General features: G+C 46.1%; 1 pseudogene; it reads left to right on the forward strand.

Annotated features, from left to right (window-relative positions):
• The first annotated feature begins 4,783 nt into the window (after positions 1–4,783).
• Positions 4,784–4,997, forward strand: LOC115867573 (NADH dehydrogenase [ubiquinone] 1 alpha subcomplex subunit 1 pseudogene; annotated as a pseudogene).
• Positions 4,998–9,967: the final 4,970 nt, after the last annotated feature.

Here is a 9,967-nt window from a genome sequence, read left to right on the forward strand (position 1 = left end):
CTGCCCTGGTTTAATGGGGTGGCCGGCCTGGGTGGGACGGGTCTGCGAGAGGGGGGCCGTTAGGTCGCCCCAGGTCACCCAGCTAAGTGGCAAGGCTTGGATTCGAACCCGGGTAGTAGGGCTCTAGAGCCTGTGCCGTTAACCAGCATACTAGCTATATACTAATTATCGTTATCCCTGCTCTTAGTACTTATTAATATAATAGCTGGTACTCGTTTCATTCATTCATCCACTCGTCAAGTCTCCAACACCAGGCGAATGAAGAACCTCAGATTAATTAGCGTCTAACAGGAAATGAAATCTGATACAACTGTTGCACTTCAAGTAAGCTTCCAAGCACATAGGACCACAGATGTAAAATGTGCACCCATTTACATGCACATACGGAGGGTCAACATCAGTTTCATGGATAAAACATGAGGGGGTGGTTAATAGAGTGAGCAAGCAACATAAATAAGTGTTTTTAAAGGAAACAGATTGTTTCTTGAACTCCCCAGGACAGTACAGGGGGAGCCGGCTGGGCATCTTGGGACCCCGTTCTAGTCTTGGTTGGGTTGTTCCCAGGGGATGTCTGGGTGCTAGGAGGGCACCGAGGAAGGTGGTGTAGACACCTCTGGGTTTTTTGTCTAAAAGCTTGTGAGAATAAAGCAGGCAGAGCCATCTTTTAAAAACAAAAGTCAGATTACGTCCCTCCTCTGTTCAAACCCTTGGAGGCCCCCACCTTGGACAGAAGGAAGTCAGTATTCTCACAGTCATCCCCTCCCCATCTCATACCCGACTCTGCTCCCTCCTATTCACCCGGGAGGCTTCTCTCCAGGACACCCACCTGCCTTGTTCCATTCCCTCACCTCCTTCTGGCCTGTGCTCAGGCATCATCCTCTTCTCAGTGAGATCTTCCCAGACCATCCTATTTAAAATAACCGCTTCTCGGGGAATTCCCTGGTGGTCTAGTGGTTTGGACTCTGTGCTTCCACTGCTGGGGGCCCAGGTTCGATCCCTGGTCAGGGAACGAAGATCCCGCAATCCCCAGGCCCTGGCCAAAAAAAAAAAAAAAAGCCACCTCTCCCCACCCAGGCACTCCCTGGTGCATAGGAGCTGCTCAAAAAGTTCAATTTGTCGAATGAAAGAAGAAAGGAAAGAGGAATGTGTGCTCACGGGGTGTGCAGAGAGGGTAGACAAAAGCAGAAGTGATGTCACTGCCCATCTTTGGGCTGCCCGGATGTGTTAGGGAGCTGGACAGAGAGCTGCTGGGGGTCTGGGTAGCTCCTCACTGAGATGTTGAGGTAATTCACGTCATCCCAGGCTTCCTGTCATCCTCAGCGTCAAGTTCAAACTCTCCACTTGGACCCCGTTAACCTTTCCTCCCTGAGGCACGGATAGTATCCATTCTCCTCTCCTCCTATAGTTGTATAATATTTTTGCTGGGCACACGCCTCCCTCAAATTAAAGACTATTTCCCAGCCTCCCTTGCAATAGCAAGGACATGGGGTTAAACCAAAGGGATTAAGCCAATGGGATGTAAAGGGAAGTGTTACGGAGCAGTTTCCGGGACCCTCCCTTAAGCAGGAAACTGGGGAGTCCTTGGTTCCTGATACTTTGTCCCTTCCATCATTCATGAGGCCCAAAACAGATGTGCTATGAGGGCTCTACACTAAGTTATGGCAGAGTGGCAAACCTACTTGGGGGTCACCTCCTCCAGGAAGCCTTCCCTGATTCCCCCTCCTCCAGCTCACGACTATGAGTCTCTGGGCCCTCCCAGTCCTCTCTACGGTCTCCATCAGAGCACCTGTGACTCCCCCACCAGGTTGTGAGTGCCTTGGAGGCAGGAGCAGCTGCTGGTTCCCATCAGCAACTTATGCAGGATTTCTCCGTATCCACAAAGGAAAAGAGAATAATGCTTGTAAAGCAGTTAGCATCATCCTCGGCATGCTGTGAGCACTCAAGAAATGACAAGAGCACCTATAAACTATAACAGTTGACCCTTGAACAACATGGGTTTGAATTGTGCATCATGGGTCAATTTGTAGGAGGATTTTTTTTCACTAAACAGGTACTGTGGTACTATACAATCTGTGGTTTGTTGAATCTGCAGGCTGTAAAGTTATATTTGGATTTTCTTTTTTTTTCTTTTTCAAATGATTTTCCCATTTAGGTTATTATAGAATATTGAGCAGAGTTCCCTGTGCTATACAGTAGGTCCTATACTTGGATTTTCAATTCTGCAGAGGGTCAGTGCCCCTAACCCCTGCGTTGTTCACAGGTCAACTATATTATTGCTTATACTAGTTCATTCAGGTGGTAAACGCCCCAGACATGTCTGAGGGGGCGGGCAGGTGTAGACCCTCTGGTCAACAGGTCCAGCTGAATCCATTGTTCACCATTCGGCCAGGCCCTGCAAATGTGAATGATGGAACTGTATTAAGGTTCTTATGGCTGCTGTAACAAATTACCACAAGTTTGGTGAATTTATTTTCACCACAGTCCTGGAGGCCAGAAGTTCAAAATCAAGGTGTCATCAGGGCTGGGTTCTCTCCAAAGGCTCTCAGGAAGGATCCTTCTGTATTAGCTTGAGCTGCTGTAACAAACTATCATAGATTGAGGGGCTTAAACAACTGAAATTTATTTTCTCACAGTTTTGGAGGCTGGAAGTCTGAGATCAAGGTGCTAGCATGACCAGGTTGTGGTGAGGGGATCGCCCCTTGGGTTGCAGACAGCCACCTTCTCACTGTGTCCTCACACGGCCTCTTCTCTGAGTACATGAATAGAGAGAGGGAGCAAGCTCTCTAGTGTCTCTTATAAGGACACTAATCCTATCAGATCAGGGCCCCATCCTTATGACCTCATTTAACCTTAATGACTTTCTTAGAGGCCCCATCTCCAAATACAGCCACACTAGGGGTTAGGTCTTCTATATATGAATTTGGGGGGGACACATGCAGTTTGTAATACCTTTCTGGCCTTTCTCCTAGCGTCTGGTGACTCCCGGTGACCCCTGACTTGTAGACGAGTCATTCCAGTGACACATTTGCCTCCATCTTCACATGGCCATCTTCCCTCTGTGTCTATGTCCAGATCCCCTCCTCTTCTCAGGACACCAGTCATTGGATTAGGGCCCACCTAAACCAGTATGACCTCATCTTCACTTATTTACCCTGCAAAGACCCTATTTCCAAATAAGATCCCATTCACAGGTTTGGGACTTGAACACATCTTTTGGGGGAACGTAATTTGACCCATAATAGAAAATATCTTAGAAGGGATGCTCCAGACCTAGTTTTTCAGCCCTCAACTGTGTGAGTCACCTCAGCTATGGGGGTCCTCCTGGCTGAGACTCCCAGACATCGTAGTGCAGAGACAAGCCAGCCCCACTGTGCTCCGTCTGAATTCCTGGCCCACAGAATCCATAAACATAACAAAAGTATTATGGTCTGTGCCACTAAATTTGGGGGTAGTTTGCAACACAGCAGTAGATGCGCAGAATAAGGGGGAAGGAAAGCTGCCCTTCTTCGCAGAACTTTGCAGATTAGGGGGAGAGCGCGCCCTGCGTTCCTGAGTCTCAGTTACATACACAACCACCCCTGAGGCTCAGACAGGTGAGGTGCTTTGCTCAAAATGCCAGCTGCTGAGTGGCAGAGCTGGGATGCAGACCCAGGTCTCTGATATGCCCCAGCGTTGGATGGGGCCTTAGAGTGAAAAGCCGTTTCTAGCATCCCAGGCACGTCTTTTCCTTTGAGAGTCTCCCCCGAGGCTTGGCGATGCAAGGGTTACTGCTAACTCCCATATGCTGGAGTGTACATCACCCCCACTGCCTGGGCTAATGAAAAATCATGTATGCAACAGAGGAAAGCGGATGGCCTGCCAGATGTGTGATAAGAAACCAGCTTGCAGGAAATTGCTATCAGGTGATCAGTATTAGCCCGGGTATTCAGAGCAGCCCCGTTTCCAAAGGTCATGCGTTTACTAAATGCTTGATGCGTTTTCCCAATCGGCCCTGGAAGATTTTGTCCTCCTGGAGAGAAAGCTCTTCCCCTGGATCTGCTGAGAGCAGGTGATTATAATTCTACACCTCCCCACCCCCGCATCTCACCAGCCTCTAACAGCAGCTGCTACAAATGCACAGTGATTGCCTCTCTGGTTCCTGGTACTGCGTAGAGAAAAACCAAGCTGACCGTCGCGTGTGATGGAGCTGGGTTCAAATCCCAGCTCGGCCACTCCGTAATCATAGTCACTCATTTGATGTGTGATTGTGGAGAGCTTTTCACATGCTAGGTACTCGGGCAAGTTACTTTACTTCTTTGAACTTAATTTTCTAATTTCTCGAGTACTGATAATACTACCTACTTTGAAGCGTTGTTGTGAGAATGAGTGAAATAGAATGTGGAAAGTTCCAGGCACGACTTTCCTGTGCTTCTTGAGCTGATCTGAGCGTATCTCTTCATCTTAAAGAACGCACCAATTTCACTAATTTTACCAAGTCATATATTGTTAGATTTTTAAAAAGCCAGTTAGGGCTTCCCTGGTGGCGCAGTGGTTGAGAGTCCGCCTGCCGATGCAGGGGACATGGGTTCGTGCCCCAGTCCGGGAAGATCCCACATGCTGCGGAGCGGCTGGGCCCGTGAGCCATGGCCGCTGAGCCTGTGCGTCTGGAGCCTGTGCTCCGCAACGGGAGAGGCCACAACAGTGAGAGGCCCGCGTACCACACACACACAAAAAAAAGCCAGTTAAGCCAGGTCACCTTTAAGGGGCCTGGAAGGAAGTGTTTGGCCTTGGTGATGGTGTCACGATGTGGTTCGAGATTCTCCCCGGGGTTGCCGTCATGGCCGCGTGCTTGTTCATCCCGGGAATGGCCACTGCACGCATCCACAGGTTCACTAACGGGGGGCAAGGAAAAAAGGGTTGCCCATTATTCGTATCTGTGGAACTTGGTGGAAAGAGATAGGTGCATCTCTGGAGTTGATCGTTACTATGTGCCAAAGGGTTTGGAGAACATTGATTAAGAAAGCATTTTCCTGGGGCTTCCCTGGTGGCGCAGTGGTTGGGAGGCCGCCTGCCGATGCAGGGGACCCGAGTTCGTGCCCCGGTCTGGGAGGATCCCGCATGCCGCCAAGCGGCTGGGCCCGTGAGCCATGGCCGCTGAGCCTGAGCGACAGGAGCCTGTGTTCCGCAACGGGAGAGGCCACAGCAGTGAGAAGCCCGCGTACAGCAAAAAAAAAAAAAAAAAGCATTTTCCTGATTGATGAAAAATAACTCAGTTATGCTCATCTACCGCTGCTAGAAGGTTGTGCAGTGTATTGTGTAGCATGCAGTGTATTTTGTACTCTGTAATAAAAATAAAACAAAAAAGTAAAATTTAAAAAATAAATAATTTTAAAAGCCAGTTACATAAATCAGGAGCTTGGGATGAACACACACACACAGCTATATGTAGGACAGATAACCAACAAGGACCTACTGTATAGCACAGGGAACTCTACTCAATATTCTGTGATAACCTATATGAGAAAAGAATCTAAAAAAGAATGAATATATATGTATAACTGAATCACTTGGCTATACACCTGAAACGAACACAACATTGTAAATCAACTGTACTCCAGTAAAATTAAAATAAAAAAAATTTAAAAGCCAGTTACGATGCCATACATACTGTATAATATTAGTTAAGTAACAGAAAACACTCAAAAATTATATGTTTTCTCAGGATATGTGCATATTATATAAATACACAGAAAAAATCTGGAAAGTTGCCTTCTCAGGATAGGGGCTGGGATGAAGGTAGGTTTGAGAGGACTTTGTTTTAATTTTTAAAGGGCTGCAACATATATCACTTCTATGGTTAGAAATTTATTTAAAAATGAAAGTGCACAGGGGCTTACACTGGTCAAATGTGGGACAATATGAGCCTTTAAATGAATATTCATTGGCAAGAATAAAACATGACACATTGAATAAAAGCAATCTATGTAAACAGGTACTCAAAACAAATGTGTCTTAGTCCATTGAAACTGCTGTAACAGCATACCATAGAGTAGGTGGTTTATAAACAACAGAAATGCTTACAATTCTGGAGGCTGGAAGTCTGAGTTCAGGGTACCAGCGTGGTCAGGTTGTGGTGAAGGGCCTCTTGGGGGTGACACAAACATTCAGGCCAGTGCTTGTACACGAATGTTCATAAATCACTATTCATAGTAGCAAAAAGAAACAACCTAAATGTCCATCAACTGGAAAATGGATACATAAAATGTGGTCTATCCATACAGGGGGAAATTAGCCAGCCTTAACATGGAAGGAAGTACTGATACATGTTACACCATGGATGGACATTGAAAATAGGATACTCAGTGAAATGTCCCAGACACAAAAGACCACACACGTACTGCATGATTCCACGTATAATGAAACACCCAGAAAAGCAAATCCATAGAGACCATAAGCAGACTGGTGGTTGCCAGGGCCTGGGGAGAGGGAAAAATGGGGAGCGACTGCTTCATGGGTGCGGGGTCTCGTTTGGGAGTGATGAAAATGGCTTGAAACTAGATAGAGGGCGTGGTTGTACAACACTGTAAATGTACCAAATGCCACTGAATTGTTCACTTTAGAATGGTGAATTTTATTTCAGTGAAAAACTCCATGAGTTCATAATGAAGCTAAAAGACTTTTTAAAAGGGTGGTGGATGGAAAACTGCAGTGGGAAACTATAGAAGGAAGGATGAGTAGAAATAGAAAATCACTCTTTAAAGTCACCTTAATGCTGACTGATCCAGATAAGAATCATCAATGGATGTTTGGGAAAAAGACAGTTGAGGTACAAGACAGTCACACAGGCCACACTGACCTGACCGCACTGCCACCCTGATCTCAGACTTGCAGCCTCCAGAACTGTGAGAAATAAATTTCTGTTGTTTATAAGCTACCCAGGCTGTAGTATGCGGTTATAGCAGCCTGAATGAACTAAGATACAATCTACATACTGTCAAGTTCACCGTTTTAAAGTGTACAAATTGGTGGATTTCGTATATTCACAACATTGTACAGCCATCAGCACTGTCTAATTCCAGAATATGTTCATCACCCCCAAAACAAACACTGTGCCCATCAGCATCCTCCTGTAACTGAAAGTGGGGTCCCTCTGTTCGCCACTCAAAAGACAATAAAGAGGCAAAGTTGGTGGAAAGTAAAGTTTGCTTTATTTTGGAGGCCGGCAACTGGGGGAAGGTGCAGAGTCCTGTGCAAAGGCCAACTCCCCCCCACTGACAACCAGGGGGCAAGAGCTTTTATAGGCAGAGGGAGGGGGCTACATGCAGAAACAGCACAGTCAGCTCTGACAGTCATCTTGAAATTGGTCATTGGTTGTTTGACCAGCACCATATTGATGGTTTTAGATACAGTTAACCTTCAGTTCCCCGGGTCGGTTTGTTCCCATTTCCTTGAGGCCAATTCTCGGAGTTGTGGCAGCTTATGTCATGGCTACAGCCTGGTCATCATGTAGTTAACTTCTTCCACCTGGTGAGGGTTTCAGTATCTATAAGACAGCTCCCAGGATATGGCTCAGAATATTATCTGTAGCCCTTGAGAGGGAACTAAATGTCCTTGACTTTGCTTACTGACTAAACTATTATCGTTTCGTCCTGTTTGACTGTTTTTCTTTGCTTCTACTTTCTCTCACTTCTCTGATTAAACTTGTTCTTTGGCTAAGGTTTTTCCACAGACAAAAGGCAGGAGGCTATGGGGGCGGGGGAAGGACCATAGTGTCCTGTTTTGTTTCACTCTCCATTGCCCTCTCCCATGGCAAATGCCAAACCACTTTCTGTCTGCGGATTTGCCTCTGTGGGGTATTTCATATAAACGGAATCCTACAAAATGCACTCTTTGGTGCTTGGCTTCTTTCACTGAGCATGTTTTCAAGGTTTACCCGTGTTGTAGCATGTATTAGTACGTCATTCCTTTTTTTTTTTTTTGAGATGTCTTATCAATTGTCAAATTAATTTATTCTAAGTTGCCAGTGTGATTTTTTAAAACATGAGTTGGTAAACTCCAATATGATTAAACATATGTCTCTGGCTGAGAATACTTTTTTAATTGAAGTATAGTTGATGTACAATTCTATATAAGTTATAAGTGTATGGTACAGTGATTCACAATTTTTAAAGGTTATACTCCATTTGTAGTTATTATAAGTACTTCATTCCTTTTTAATGGCAAAATAACATTCCATGGTATGGAGAGACCACATTTATTTATTCATTCATGAGTGGATGGACATTTGGGTTGTTTCTACTTTTTGGCTGTTATAAATAATGGTGCTGTGAACATTCATGTAAAGTTTTTGTGTGGACATACATTTTCATGTCTCTTGGCTACCTACCTAGGAATGGAATTGCTGGGTCTTTTTGTGACTATGTTTAATCTTTTAAAGAACAGTCAAACTGTTTTCCAAAGTGGGTGCATAATTTTATATTCCAGCCCCAGCTGAGTATGAAGCTTCCCGTTTCCTGGAGTTTAGTCTTATTGGGGAACTCTTGGAACCAGTGTAAAACACATGCCTCTGAGTTGTCTCACCCAAAGGGTGTGGGTGCTGGGGCATTTATACACCAAATCCCGCAGTCATTGGTCAGGGCTGCTAATTTCTTGGCTTTTCTGGTTGGCCGTGGGTGAGCAGAGTGACCCTAGAGTAAGCCTCTGTTGCTGCCTATTAGATGTTGGGCCTGGATGCATGGAAAAAAGGGATGCGGTGAAGTATCTCAGCTGCTGTTCTTACGAATTGTTTAAGGATAACCCAGCCAATTCTCATATCTCCCACAGCCTGCTGTGGCCCTCACAGGACTGCAGATACCCTTTTAATTGTGTTACAATCACACAATTAAGGATCTGTAGTGATCTGAAAAGCATCCTCCAAAAATTCATATCCACCTGAAACCTCCGAATGTGACCTTCTTTGGAAATACGGTCTCTGTAGACATAATCTTCTTGGATGTAGGGTGGACCCTGAATCCAATGACAAGTGTCCTTATAAAAAGAGGACTTCCCTGGTGGTCCAGTGGTAAGGAATCCACCTTCCAATGCAGGGGGCACAGGTTTGATCCCTGGTCGGGGAACTAAGATTCCCACAGGCCGCGGGGCAACTAAGCCCGTGCGCCACAACTACTGAGCTCACGCGCCTCCACTAGAGAGCCCGCGTGCCACAAAACTACAGAGCCCACGCACTCTGGAGCCTGCGTGCCACAACTAGAGAGAGAAAACCCGCACGCCACAACTAGAGAGAAGCCTGAGTGCCACAACAAAAGCCTGCGCACCACAATGAAAAGATCCCACATGCCTCAACGAAAATCCCACGAGCCTGCAACTAAGACCCGAAGCAACCAAAATAAATAAATAAACAAATTAAATAAATATTAAAAAAATAAATAAAAAGAGGAGAGGATGCAGAGAGAAGAAGGTGATTGAAGACAGAGGCAGAGATTGGAGTGACCAGTCTACAAGCCAGGGGACACCAAAGATTGCTGGCCACACCAGGAGCCGGGAGAGAGGAAGAGGACAGAGCGTCCCTCAGAGTCTCTTGCAGGAATCAACCCTTCTGACATCTTGATCTTAGACCTCTGCTGTCCAGAACTGTGAGAGAAGAAATTGCTGTTGTTGAAGCCCCCTAGTTTGTGGTACCCAGTTAGGAAGCTAACGGGTGGTCTCAGCTGGTTGGTGCCTCAAGGCTTTGGTGTCCCCTGGGCTCCGAAGGCCAGTGCCCAGCCCGGTTTCCACCTCCACGATCAGCTCCTTCTGAAGTTCACAGTCTAAATGCTCCCTGCTCAGATAGGCCTTCTCCCCACCGCCCCATCCTGTGTTGCCCCCTACCATCTGCGCAAGGATCTCTATCACACACCTGTTTTATTTTCTTCCTAGGCCTGTCGCTCTCCAGAACGACCTGTTATTTAATTTCTCCGTGTTTATCATCTGTCTCTTGCACTAGCATGTA

Source organism: Globicephala melas, chromosome 15 (assembly GCF_963455315.2).
Source record: "Globicephala melas chromosome 15, mGloMel1.2, whole genome shotgun sequence".
Classification (NCBI taxonomy): domain Eukaryota; kingdom Metazoa; phylum Chordata; class Mammalia; order Artiodactyla; family Delphinidae; genus Globicephala; species Globicephala melas.